This window comes from Tenrec ecaudatus, chromosome 9 (assembly GCF_050624435.1).
Source record: "Tenrec ecaudatus isolate mTenEca1 chromosome 9, mTenEca1.hap1, whole genome shotgun sequence".
Lineage (NCBI taxonomy): Eukaryota > Metazoa > Chordata > Mammalia > Afrosoricida > Tenrecidae > Tenrec > Tenrec ecaudatus.
This window is the reverse complement of record NC_134538.1, coordinates 29,492,886-29,506,586: the sequence shown is the minus strand read 5'-3', so window position 1 is coordinate 29,506,586 and position 13,701 is coordinate 29,492,886. Positions and strand designations below refer to the sequence as shown.

The window sequence follows — 13,701 nt, the reverse complement described above, 5'->3', positions numbered from 1 at the left end:
GTGCAGCACACCTACTCGGTCTCATAGCACCAGTCAAAAATCCAGTGGTTGAGAGAGCTGAGATTGCTGCTTCTGTAATGACTGGCCCAACAACTGGTAGGGCTGATTCAGCTAAAGAAAAAATGATGGGAGGCTCAATCTCATAATTAAAGAAAATCTCATAATTATTTGTGTTAACCATGCATTCATCTGTCAATTAAACTGAAACCTAAGCCAAGGGAATGTGCACTGTAACACACTCGGTTTTAAGAACTATGGAGAAACAGACACCCAAGGAATAGTATGAATTCTTAAATTTATAATGCAGTGAAGTAGAAGAGAGCAAGCAAATATTTAGTTTGGATTAAAAACTAAATTGGACCATAGAAAATTTCTTTTTCATCTAAAATTAAATACCACAAAGGAAAAGCATGAAGAAATATTTGGGGAATTATGAATTGCTTGCATCTTGATTGTCAGAATGTATTTGCCAAAATTTACAGCATGGACTCTATGACATAGAGACTTATAGACAGTTGAATATCAGAAATTTCATAAAGTTCCATCTAATATGTGATATAGAACAGGTACACAAAGCTGCAGGAATCGCAGGAAGCAGAGGTTTACAACAATTATCAAGGAAATACAAGATAGTCTTATGATGAAAAACTCTTTAATCGGGGTTTTCAAAATACCAGGAATGCTTTCAACAGGTGAGCAAGTAAGCATTCTAGATGTGGGAATATTATGAGCAAAAAGCTAATAAACTCAGTATAGCTACAGAAAACATATCAGGAAGCAGAAAGTTCATGAATATAAGACGGCCAAAATCCAAACCAAACAAAAGGAAAAGGCGGGTAAAATTCAATTTTACTACACCCAAACCGACTCCCATCTAGTAAATTTCTACACATCACAACCCAGTAGGGCAGAGTAGAGATGTCTCTTTGGGCTTCCAAGACTTTAAGTCATTCATGGTGCATACAGCCTCATTTTAATTCCACGGAGTTACTTTGAATTCAAACTGTTGACCTGTAGTTAACAGCCCAAAGTGCTAACCTACCAGTGCTCCAAAATTAGATTATAAAACACAAAACCAAACTCACTGTCATCGAGCTGATTCCAACTCAAAGCAACCCCAGAAGACAGAGTAGAATGGCCCCTGTGGGTTTCTGAGACTGTAATCCTTTAGGGGAGTACAAAGCCTCATCTTTCTCCCAAGGAATAGCTAGTGGTTTCAAACTGCTGGCCTTGTGGTTAGCAGTCCAACACATAACCACAATGCCATGAGGACTTCCAAAATTAGATTTTGGTGGCCCTTAAAGATCATGCTAAACAGATTATAGGCAATGGTTAGCCAATTTTAAGTCAAGCAGAAATATCATCAAGTCAGTTATGGAAAAATAACCTTGGTAAACACATGGAAAAATTTCTTTTTGCAGGAAAATAATTAGGGATAGAAAAAAAGATATATCCAGGGTCTGTGATATCCTTGAAATGGCTCCAAAGGTGTGTTGGTATGTTTTCATCAGAAACTCAGACGTTCATGACCTCAGCAGTGCAAACACTAAAATGTTGAAGGGAACTGTGATCGAGCAGGAGCAGTACATGTAAAGAGAAGCGAGCAAATTCGTGAGATGCTTTGCAGAGACTGCATTTCTGCACTTGCTATTAATTACCAAGTGAGTGAGAGAAGGACGTTTGAAGATAAAAATGAAGTTTCTGGCTTGGAGACTTGGAAAAGTGTCAAGAGAGAAGGAAGGGAGAAGTTGGAAAGGGGTATTATTACACTGAGAACAAAAAATTACTTCACTTCAAAGAACTGAATACTGAACATTTCCATTTGTGTCAGTCTTAGCTGGAAAAAATATCTCCTTTTTATAAGCCAAAGTATTCCTGGCTAAAGGCAGGTAAGATGAAGTGCAGAGGAGCTTGCTTACATATTATTTAAAAATCAGATGAGAACGCAATCTTCAAAATGTTCCCCAGAGTGACTATTCCTCCCACGCAATGCTACTTTCCACATTCTCCATGTACTCGAGGAGCTCCAGGGGCCTTTAATCGGTCAAGCAGGAGTAAAACAATAAAGGGAGACTACTTTTTAAACTGCATACAGTATTTCATAGCACTCGAGAAGTCTACAAACTAGGAATCTAACTCACCCTTAAATAAAAATAGCGAGCTCTGATGGGGCAGTGCTTAAGTGCTTAGCTGCTAACCAAGAAGTTGGTGACTGGAATATTCCTATAAAGATTATAGCCTTGAAAATCTCACAGGGAAGTTCTATTCTATTTACCAGGGATGCTAGGGTTAGAGGCAGATCAATAGCAAGGGGATTGTTTGTTTTTCAAAGTTAGTACAATCTCTTATATAATGACATACTCCAGGACATACACCAATGCAATAGAATAATTTTCTATTTCTTAGTAAATGATTGTTGGACAGAAACTTAGGTTGCTTTTTATGTCTCCCTTTCTACCTCACCAGCCTCCAATGGTAACATTGTGACTGGATATCACACTGCTCAAGGCTGTGTCCAAAACAATGTAATGTAATGTCTAGCAATTTCCTTTCTAGATAATTGTTTCTATGGTTAGAAATAAGTAGAGTCAGAGTCCACTGTGTCACAAGAGAGGTCCAGGCGCGCAGAGTGGAATCATAGGGTGTTCAAGTTGTGACTTTTTAGGAAGCATATCAGACCTATATTCTGAGAGTCTCTGAGTTTAAGTTCAAACTTCCAAACTTTTAGCTGTTCTTGTTAAGTACCATCCAGTTTGATCGGACCCATTGTGAACCGATGCACAATAGAACAAAACACTGCCCCTTCCTGTGCCACCCTCACAATTGTTCCTAGGCTTGAGCCCATTGTTGGATCCATCTTCTTGAGGACCTTCCTCTTTTGCGCTGTCCTTCCACTTTACCATGCAGGATGTCCTTCTACAGGTGCTGGTCTTTCCTGACAACATGCCCAAAGTATGTAAGGCAAAGTCTTGCCAGCCTTGCCTCTAAAGAGCACTCTGGCTGTGTTAGATTGGGTACTTTGGAGAAACAAATCCACAGAAACTCATGTATACGAGAGAGTTTTATGTAAAGGTTAAATGCGTATCAAGAAAATATGCCAACCCAGTGCTGCCCAAGCCCGCAAGTCCAACATTAACCCATTAACCCATATGTCCAAAACCAGTCCACAAAGTCCTCCTCCATCTCACAAAACAGACGCAATGATGCCTGATCTCAGGAGGAAAGCCGAGTCAGTGAATGTGTAAACATCTCAGCGCTGGCAGGGATCTCCACACGGGTGCTTCAGCACCCAGGGCTGCATCGGGGTAGGTCCATGTGGCTTCTACTTGGGGATGTCTTGCAGGAAGTCAGCGTTTCAGGCTGAAGCAGGGAACTTCTAAGGCAGCAGCACCTGGTGCGACTATCACAAAGCAAGAGACCCGAGAACTAGAAAGGTGAGGCTTACCAGGAGCCATGTATCCCTCCACCCTTCAATTAACCCCAAATGTGTTTATCAGCCAGGTTGGCACAATAAACTATCTCACTCACTGGCTGTACTTCTTCCAAAATAGACTTTAGCTCAGTAAACATGTCTTTTGATGTCTTGACGGTTGCTTCTATGAGCATTGATTGTGGATCCAAGCAAACCAAAATCCTTGATAACTTCAACCTTTTCTCCATTTATCATGATGTTACCTATTGATTTAGTGAGGAATTGGCCTTCTTTATATTAATCATAAAGAATACTGAAGGCTTCAATACTTGACCTTCATCAACACTCCCAGCAAGCAAGATTCTGCTGTCTGCATGACGCAAGTTGTTGATACCTTTCTTCAACCCTGAGGCCACATTCTTCTTCACATAATCCAGCTTCTCTGATTAGCATACAGATTGAACAAGTATGGTGAGAGGAGAATATTTTGTTGCATGCCTTTCCTGATTGTAAGCCACGCAGCATTCCCTGTTGTGTTTGCATAACTGCTTCCATATTAGCACAATAAAGAGCTCTGGAATTCCTATTCTCCCCAAGGTTATCCATAGTTTGCTATGAGTCACGCAGTTGAATGCCTTGCCATAGTCAATAAAACATAAGCAAACATCTTTCTGGTATTCTCTACTTTCAGCCAAGATCCATTCGACAAAAGCAATGTCTTGTTCTATGTCTTCCTCTGAACCTGGTCTGGTTCGCTGTCAGCTCCTTGTCGATGCACTGCTGCAACTGTTTGGATGATCTTCAGCAAAATGTTACTTGCATGTGATATTAATAATATTTTTCTATAGTTTGAGTATTTTGTTGTACCACTCTTCTTTGGAACAGATACAAATATGTTTATCTTTAAGTCAGCCAGGTGGCTGTCTTCCAAATTTCCTGGCACAGACAAATGAGTGCTTCCAGTGCTACATCAACTTGTTGAAATATTTCAATTGACAGCCCATCAATTCCTGGAGCCTTTTTTTTTGGCTAATAATTTCAATGCAGCTTCAAGTTTTTCCTTCAGCACCATTGATTCTTGCTCACATGCTACCTTCTGCAATGGCAGAATGTTGATCACTTCTTTTTGGCACAGTGATTGGATCACATCTGTTCTTGAAATTCAGATGGGATAGACTCAAGGTCATATTTTGGCTCTCATGGACTTCTTTTCATTTTCTTCAGCTTTAACCAGAACTGAAATATGAACAACTGATGATCTGTTCCACAGTCAGCCCCCTAGCCTATTTCAGCTGCTGATATTGAGTTGCTTCATCATCTCTTCCCACAAACATAGTTACTTTGATTTCTGTCTATTCAGTCTGGAGAAGTCCATGTGTATAATTGCCTTTTGTGTTGTTGAAAAAAATAAGTTTCTATGAACAAGTCATTGGTCTTGAAAAATTCTATTATTATGCAATCTCTAGCTTCATTTCCATCACCTAGACCATATTTTCCAACTACTAAATTCTTCCTCTTTGTTTCCCAACTTTTACATTTTAATTGCCAATAATTATCAACACATCTTGATTTCATGTTTGATCAATTTCTAACTGAAGTTGTTAGAAGAATTCATCAATTTCTTCATCATTAACTTTTGTGGGTGATGCATACATTTGAATTACAGATGTATTGATTGTATTGCCTTGAAGGCAGATAAATATAATACTATCACAGACAACATTGTACTTCAAGATTGATTTTAAAATATCCTTTTTGACAATGAATGCAAGGCCATTCCTCTTGATTGTGTCATTCCCACCACAGTAAACCGTATGATTTACTGCTTCAAAAGGGCCAATTTCACTTCCACTTACTAATGCCTAGAATATCAGTATTTATACATTCCATTTTATTTTTGATCCCTTCTAATTTTCCTAGATTCACACTTTGCACATTCCAAATCCTGATAATTAGAAAATTTTTGTACCTGTTTCTTGTTACCTTGAGTCAAACCTTCTCAGCAAATGAAAATACTGAGGACTACATTCCCAGAGGCTTTACCCGACTCACATCCCCAGGATGGACTCCACTCCAGAGAAAACAGCTCCCTCTCAGTCACCTTTTGGGTGTCCTCCAACCCGAGGGGCTCATCCTGTGGCACTATCTCTAACCATGTTTCAAAACTATGCATAAGATTTTCAGCAGCCACTTCCTCTGAAGTGGGCAGCTGATTCCTTGTCCATTCTTCGTGCGGAAGCTCTCCTGAAACCTGCTCACTTTGGGTGACCCTGCTGGCACTGGAAATACCAGTGACATAATTTCAAACATCACAGTGACGCATAAGCACCACGCATGACAGAGAAGTGGTAGACATTTTAGCTAGAAAAACTACAATATTTTTTATCACATAAATAACACATGACAGAGCTCCAATTTAAAATTTAATTATGTAGCCTAGTATGGCTCTACTACAAGAGCCATAGAAGTCTTTATCTCCAAACGCCAAAATTATCTAAGTATGGTCCAAAGGATCTTTGGGTCAGAATTTCCTGGTGTGCTTGTTATAAATGCAGATTCCAGCCCTTTTGCCTTGGAGATAGCATGGAAACAAGATGGGTTACCAGCAGCTCTACTGGAGGCGCCCGTGAAAATTCAGCCAGGGTTCCTGTTCTTGCCACGTGTGCTCAAACCGGCAAGGTCTGATCCGGAAATACGGCCTCAATATGTGCCGTCAGTGTTTCCGTCAGTATGCGAAGGATATCGGCTTCATCAAGCTGGACTAAGTTATCTTTGGATGGACAATCCAACACAGCTACCCAAAAGAAGAAACAATGCCAACTATTTGTACATAAAATTAAAAAATTCAAGTCTGAAAAAAAATGCAGATTCCAAAGTTTTATCCAGGCCCATTAAATTGAATTTCTGAGTGAAGTAAAGAATCAGCACTTTTACAATTACCAGAAGTCATTAATGTCCACACTAAAGTTTCAAAATCACTAGTTTAGGATATAGAAGAAGAAAAGATGGAATGAGAACTAGCAAAATAAACAAATGAGCCCCATTAAGAGATTAAAATACAGGGCAAAAATAATTAGTTATACTAGGTGATAGGAGAGAGACTGCACCACCACCACTTATTGCCATCTAGTGGATTCCAACTCCTAGCAATCATACAGAACAGAACAGAGTAGAATGGCTCCACTGAGATTTCAAGTCTAAATCTCTAAGGGAGCAAACAGCCTCATCTTTCTACTGTGGAGTGACTGGTGGGCTAGAACTGCTAACCTCACAGTTAGCAACCTAACGCTTAGCCCATTATGCTACCAGGAATCCTTAAGGGAGGGATTAAAGTACCATAGATAAATGGTTTAACAAGTTTCCTTGTTAGAAAAATTATTCTTAAATTACTTTCTAATTCTATTAACTCGGAAACGGCTCTGAAAAATTTAAAACTGTAATTCAAATACTAATCTGATAAGAATTGTTCCCCAGGGGGACATGGGAGAGGGGGATGCGGGGGAAAAGGAAGTGGGTGTTAACAAACCCAGGGACAAGGGAACAACAAGCTACCAAAAATCGATGGCAAGGAGGCGTAGGAGGCCTGATAGGGCTTGATCAAGGGCAATGTAACCAAGAGGAATTACTGAAACCCAAATGAAGGCTGAACATGATAGTGGGACAAGAGGGAAGAAAAGGAAATAGAGGAAAGAACTAGGAGGCAAAGGGCATTTACAGAGATCTAAATACAGTCATGTTTACATATGTAAATATATTTATATATGATGATAGGGAAATAGATCTATGTACATATTTTATAGGTTTAGTATTAAGGAAGTAGAGGGACATTGGGCCTCTACTCAAGTACTTCCTCAACACAATCTGGCACTCTGAGATGCTCACCTTCCCGACACAATCGCTGAGGACAAAGTGGGTGCATAAGCAAATGTGGTGAAGAAAGCTTATGGTGCCTGGCTATAAAACATATAGCACCTGGGGTCTTAAAGGCTTGAAGATAAACATGCAGCCATCTAGCTCAGAAGCAATAAAGCCCACATGGAAGAAGCACACCAGCCTGTGTGATCATGAGGTGACGATGGGATCAGGTATCAGGCATCAAAAACCCAGAACAAAAAATCATAATGTGAATGAGGGAGTGGAGTGTGGAGTGGAGGCCCAAAGCCAATCTGTAAGCAATTGGACATCCCCTTACAGAAGGGTCGTGGGGGGAAACAGGCCAGGCAGCGTGCAGTATAGCACCAATGAAACATACAGCTTTCCTCTGGTTCTTCAGTGCTTCCTCCCCGCCACTATCATGACTCTAATTCTTCCTTACAAATCTGGTTAGACCAGAGCATATACATGGGTACAGATAAGAACTGGAAACACAGGGAACACAGGATAGATAAACTCATCAGGACCAATTGAGAGTAGCCATACCAAGAGGGGAAGGGGAAGGTGGGGGTAGAAATGGGGAACTCATCACAATGACCTACCTATACCCCCCTCCCAGGGGATGAACAACAGACAAGGGGGCAAAGGGAGACATCAGACAGTGTAAGACATGAAAAAAATCATAAAAATGTATAAATCATCGAGAGTTCATGAGGGGGGGGGGAAGGAAGGAAGAGGAAAATGAGAAGCTGATACCAAGGGCTCAAATAGAAAGAAAATGCTTTGAAAATGATGATGGCAACATATGTACAAATGTGCTTGACACAATGGGAGTATGTATGGATTATGATAAGAGTTGTATGAGCCCTAAATAAAATTATTTTAAAAAGAAAGCAGAAAATATTTAAAACTAGAAAAAATTAAAATGAGTCAAAATGGAGATTTAACAAAAAATTGTTCCCCAAACTACCAGGGAGTTGATAAGATCCTAGTTTCACTTCTCACTTCCAGGGTGATGATTTGAACTATTGACCTCAAGATTGGGAACTATTAAGTTATACTGATGTATTAACTTATTACCCTAGTGCTATAGTTTATTGTGCCAGCCTGGCCGATAAACACACGTACGATTAACTGAAGGGCAGAGGGATAAATGGCTCGGTGAGCCTCGTCTTGCTTGTTCTGTGCCTTAGTTTAAAGGGGCACACTACCTGTGGGATGCCTAGCCTGTGGACTGTGTCGCTGTAAGTTGAGGTCCCTTTAAGCCCACATGATTGGAATGTTCATCTCTGGAGCTGGGGACTGACAGTTGATGACAGTTGGGGACCTGCCTTGCTTTTTGCTGCCTGGGTATATATAGCCCAGTTCTCTCTACAGAAGGGGACTGGCAACTGACAGCTCTCAAAACTTGAAGGACTGCTAGTGTCTCACTGCTTTATAATTTAACTGTTAATTTCTTGTATTATCTATCTGTATATTATTAAACGGTTTATTTCTTGAATTATATATCTATCTTTATAAATATATTTATATATAATTACTAGCAATCTAGTTTGTCTCTCTAGAGAACCTGTCCAATACACCTAGTTATAAATATGAAAAGAATTCATACCCACAAACTACAGAAAAAGAGCAGAAAAGTAATAAATACTTTTAAAAGGATTTTTTTAAGGGACTTCCAGGGAGGCTGTATATGAACCCAGGGTAGCTAGCTTGTTACACACTGAGCTGTGAATCACAAGGTCAATCTTTAAAATATTAATTTTTTAAAGACTTACTTTAAAAGATTTAAAGGCTTGGAAACCCAAGAGTCAGTTCTTCTCTGTTCTACAGGTTCACTATGAGTTAGATTCAATCAGATGGCAGTGGATTTTCTTTTGGTATGAGAGGCTGTGCAATCTATGCAGTGACTACAAGTTGGATACTATATATCCAAAAGACAGCTTGAGCAGAGCGGAAAAGAAAATTTAAAAGGCACATATATGGAAGGTGTGAGGGCAATTTAGAACATAAAATATAAAACTTCCTAAGCAATTTTCATCAATATTTTGAAGATCTAAATTTTCATCCTCAAATTATGCAATAAACATTTCAAAAATTGTATTTCAGATAATACAATATTATTCAAATAAAATAATAATGTATTTCAGAACACATTTTATTATATAGATGCCAATGGCTAATTCATGTTAAGTGTTTCAAAGATGAAGATGGCACCAAGGTTTTTTATAAGAAAAATTCTAAGTTTTAATTGTTTCTGAAGTACTGGGCTGCTAACCCCGATGTTAGTAATTCAAAACCACCAGCTGCTCCAAGGGAGAAAGGCGAGGCCTTCCACTCCTGCATATTTACAGTCTCGGAAACCCACAAAGCAGTTGCCATCCTGCCCTATATGGTCACCAGTGTTTGTTTTATTTATTTTTGCACAGGTGGAAGGGTTGTGCTATCTTATAACAATATTGGAACATTTCATTTTAATAAAGGAGTTTGAACTCGACAGATATATTCCAGGTTTTAGAATATGCAAATCTCTATTTATTGTAACAAACTTAATACCAGTCAATTATGACTCATAGCAACCGTGTAGCACAGAGTGCAACTTCTGTGGGATTCTGAGGTTGTACTTCTTTCTGGGCTGGAAGTCATATCTTTCTCTTGCAGAGTGGTTGGTGGGCTCAGATAGCTGTCGGTTTTTGCTGACCTTCTGGTTAGCAGTCAAACATATCCCACTACATCATCAGAGCTCCTTATTTATTGTGAAGTAACTCTTTTCTGGGCCTTTGTTAAGATAACAGGTTGGAACTGCCTGCCATTCAGTTCCTAATAAATGTGGAATGATACTTGGGGGAAAAAAATTCCAAGCTTATGTAACTGTTCAAATATATCTTTGGTCAAAGGACACCATGTGAAGTATATACATTTGGCCTTCTCAGAAATAGGCCCCTGGAAACCTCCCCTCTCTCTGTGTCTTCACCTTCCTGCTGATGAGCCACTCTGGGAAACGCTAGAGACCTACGATGCTTCCACCACATTGGATCCACAAGACTCTGCACCTAGTGATCTGCAATATTCCTTCATCCTGCATCATTGCATGTGATTGCATGACTCTGAAAAGGGGCTTATGGACAAATATAGGACTTATGGACCTGAGTTGAACTGGGCTGGCATGTTTTCACAATATTTAATTACTTCTTGGTATAAAGCTCTTTCTTATACATACATGAGTGTCACTGGATTTATTTCTCTAGCCAACCCAACCTAACACAATGTCAAAACTACCATTCATAGAGTTACACAATGTCTTATCTACCGGCATGGCACCCCACACAGCACTGCTTCAGATAGAGGAACTCACTTCACAGCAGAAGTGTGGTAATAGACCCATGCCCATGGAACCCACTGGCCATACCATGTTCCTCATCATCCTGACACAGCTGGCTTGACAGAACGATGGAATGGCCTTCTAAAGACACAATTACAGCACCAGCTAGGTGGCAACACCTTGCAGGGCTGTGGCAATGTTCTCCAAGAGGCTGTATATGTTTTAAACCAGTAGTCAATATATGGTGCTGTGTCTCCAATAGGCAGGTTTCATGGGTCCAGGAACCAAGGGGTAGAAGCTGGAGTAGCACCACTCACTATTACTCCTAGTGAGATCTACTTGCTGCATTTTTGCTTTTTGTCTCAGCAACCCTGTGCTCTTCAGGCCTGGAGGTCCTAGTTCCAAAGGAAGGGACACTCTCATCTAGAGACAGCACTGATTCCTCTGAACTGGCAGCTCAAGTGCCCCCTGGCCATTTTGGGATCCTCATACCTTTGGATCAACAGGTAAAGAAGGGTGTCACTGTATTGAGTGGTGTTATTGATCCTGATTACCAAGGAGAAATTGGATTGGTGCTACATAATAGAGGTAAAGAAGAATATGTCTGGAAGCCAGGAGATGCCTTACATTGTCTCTAAGTTCTACCATGACCTGTGATTAAAGTAAATGGTTAACAGCAACCCAATCCTGACATGACTTCTAATGACCCAGACCCCTCAGGAATGAAGGTCTGGGTCATCCCATCAGGCAAAGAACCACGACCAGCTGAGGAGCTGGCTGAGGGGAAAAGGAATACATAATGGGCTGTGAAGAAAGGTAGTTCTACGTTATCAGTTACGACCATATGATCAATTGCAAAGGCAAGATTTGTGATTGTCAATGTGTCTTCTTTAAGTGTGCTTATTGAATATCTGTCTCTTGTTCATGTGTAATATACCATATAAAAATGGGGTTAGTGTATTTTCATTAATATGTGTGTTAGCTATATGATGTTAGGTTGCAAGTATTATTTTATTTATGTCTGAAGATTATATATGCATAAAATTGTTAATAAGTTCCCTACACTTGTCTCTATTTTTCTATTGATGATTGTTGTAGTTCTAAAGATTACATTTAGATCTTTAATCCATCTTGAGTTCTTTTTTATACAGAGAATGAGGTATGGATACTGATCAATTCTTGTGTAAATGGAAACCAAAATTTTCCAACACCATCTGTTGAGGAGACCATTCCTTTCTTGCTGTTTCTGTCCTTTGTCAAAAATTAGTTGTTTGTAGGAGGGTGGATTTATTACTGGGCTCTTTGTTCTGTTTCAGTGGTCAATGTATCTCTTGTACATGTATCAGGGTGTTTAGACTCAGAGCTGTGGAGTAGGTAGTGATGTCAGGAAGTGAGAAGCCTCGTACTTTGTTGTTAATCTTTAGTAGTGCGTTGTGTATCTTTATCCATTTCTTTAAATGATGCTTGGAGTTATATCAAAATTAAACTATATTTATAGATCACTTTGGGAAACATTGATATTTCACAATGTCAAGTCTTCCTATTCATGAAAATGGTATCTTTTTCCATTTATGTAGTGTCTTATAGTTTTCTTCGTACAAGACTCTGTTTCTCTGGTTATATTTATTTCTAAGTATTTCTTTGTTGGGTAGCTATTTTAAATGGTATTGGTTTCTTGATGCCTCTTCAGAGCTCTCTTCCTTAGTATACAAGATTCTGATTTTTGTAATCTTGGACATTGCTGAATCTTTCCAACAATTACCTTTTGTATGGCAACTACTGAATTTTCTCCTTCTCCCCATGCCTTGAAAAACTGACTCCAGATAGGGTGAAGTCTCTTCTGTTGAAATGTTTTGTAAGCTGAACATAGAGAGTGATAAATGTTTCATGGATACTAGGCAGGTTCTCTACCTTGTTGCTTTGGAGACCAGATTAGAAGATTAAATGCACTAGGAGCCAGACCTGCCTTAATCTTAGTGTTTATCCTAAGTTTATCATTATAGTAGTGGATTCATACAATATTTGTCCTTCGTTGATTAATTATCCACATAGCATAATGGTTTCAGGTTCATCCATGTCATGAGGCATTTTATGGTTTCTTCACTGTTTTTAGGCATTTCATTGTATGTATGTATGTATGTATGTATGTATGTATGTATGTATGTATGTACCAGTTTCTTTATTCCTTTTTCTACTAGAATTTCTTTGTTCCTTTTCCTGCTAATGGGCATTTGGGCTGTTTCCAGCTTCTTTCTAGTATTAACTGTGCTGAAATGAACATGGGAGAGCATACGTCTGCTCATGTCTCCTATTTCTTTGGAGCATATGCCCAGCAGGTCTCTCTAGGTCACATGGTCTTTCTATTGCCGATGTTCTAGGTCTGGCTTATTGCTTTCCACAATGGTTGTAAATATTTACAGCCACCAGCATGGCAGAAGAGTTCTGATTTCTCTGCACTCTTCCCAACATTGGTGTTCTCTCTTTTGTTTTGTTTTTAAATCGGGCTGTTGTGGGGGGGTGTAAGATGTTATCTCATCATTGCTTTGACATTGTATCTCTCACATGACTAGTGGTCTGAGCACTCATGTACTTGAGGTATTTGTTAGCCTCATGTATTTGTTACACATTTTAGTGGATTATCTATTTATGCTCATAATCCACCTTTTATTTGGATTATTTATTTGTTTTGTTTTTCCTATTGGGGTGTTTCAGAATTCAATAGATTTTATGTTCTTTGTCTGTTATGTCATTGCTAAGAATTTTCCCCAATCCATCGGCTCTTATTTTATGCTTATTTTTGATGTGCATAAGTATTTTATTTTTAATAATTCTCAGTCATCTATTTTGTCTTCCAGTGTGTGTGCTCCTTTTATTATACCTGGTAGTCCATGTCTGCCCTGCAATAGGGGCATTAAGTTTGTCCCAATTTTCTCTTTGATGACTCTGATAGCTCTGGAGTTAATGTTAGTCTCTAATCCAACTTGAGATTGTTTCTGTGAATAGGAAGAGTTATAAATCCTACTTCATTCTTCTGCCAGAGGAGATTCAATATTTTAGCACCATTTGTTTACGAGGATGTCTTTTTCCCATTGAA

At 39.2% G+C, this 13,701-nt stretch overlaps 1 protein-coding gene and 2 pseudogenes across 3 annotated transcripts in view; 1 reads left to right on the top strand and 2 right to left on the bottom strand.

The window, feature by feature from the left end:
• TJP1 (tight junction protein 1) overlaps nucleotides 1–13,701 on the bottom strand; it is a 430,437-nt gene that overhangs the window by 292,580 nt on the left and 124,156 nt on the right. The gene's annotated exons all lie outside the window — the stretch shown is intronic.
• LOC142456726 (farnesyl pyrophosphate synthase pseudogene) overlaps nucleotides 1–13,701 on the bottom strand; it is a 124,747-nt pseudogene that overhangs the window by 4,116 nt on the left and 106,930 nt on the right.
• Nucleotides 6,007–6,177, top strand: LOC142456313 (small ribosomal subunit protein uS14-like; annotated as a pseudogene).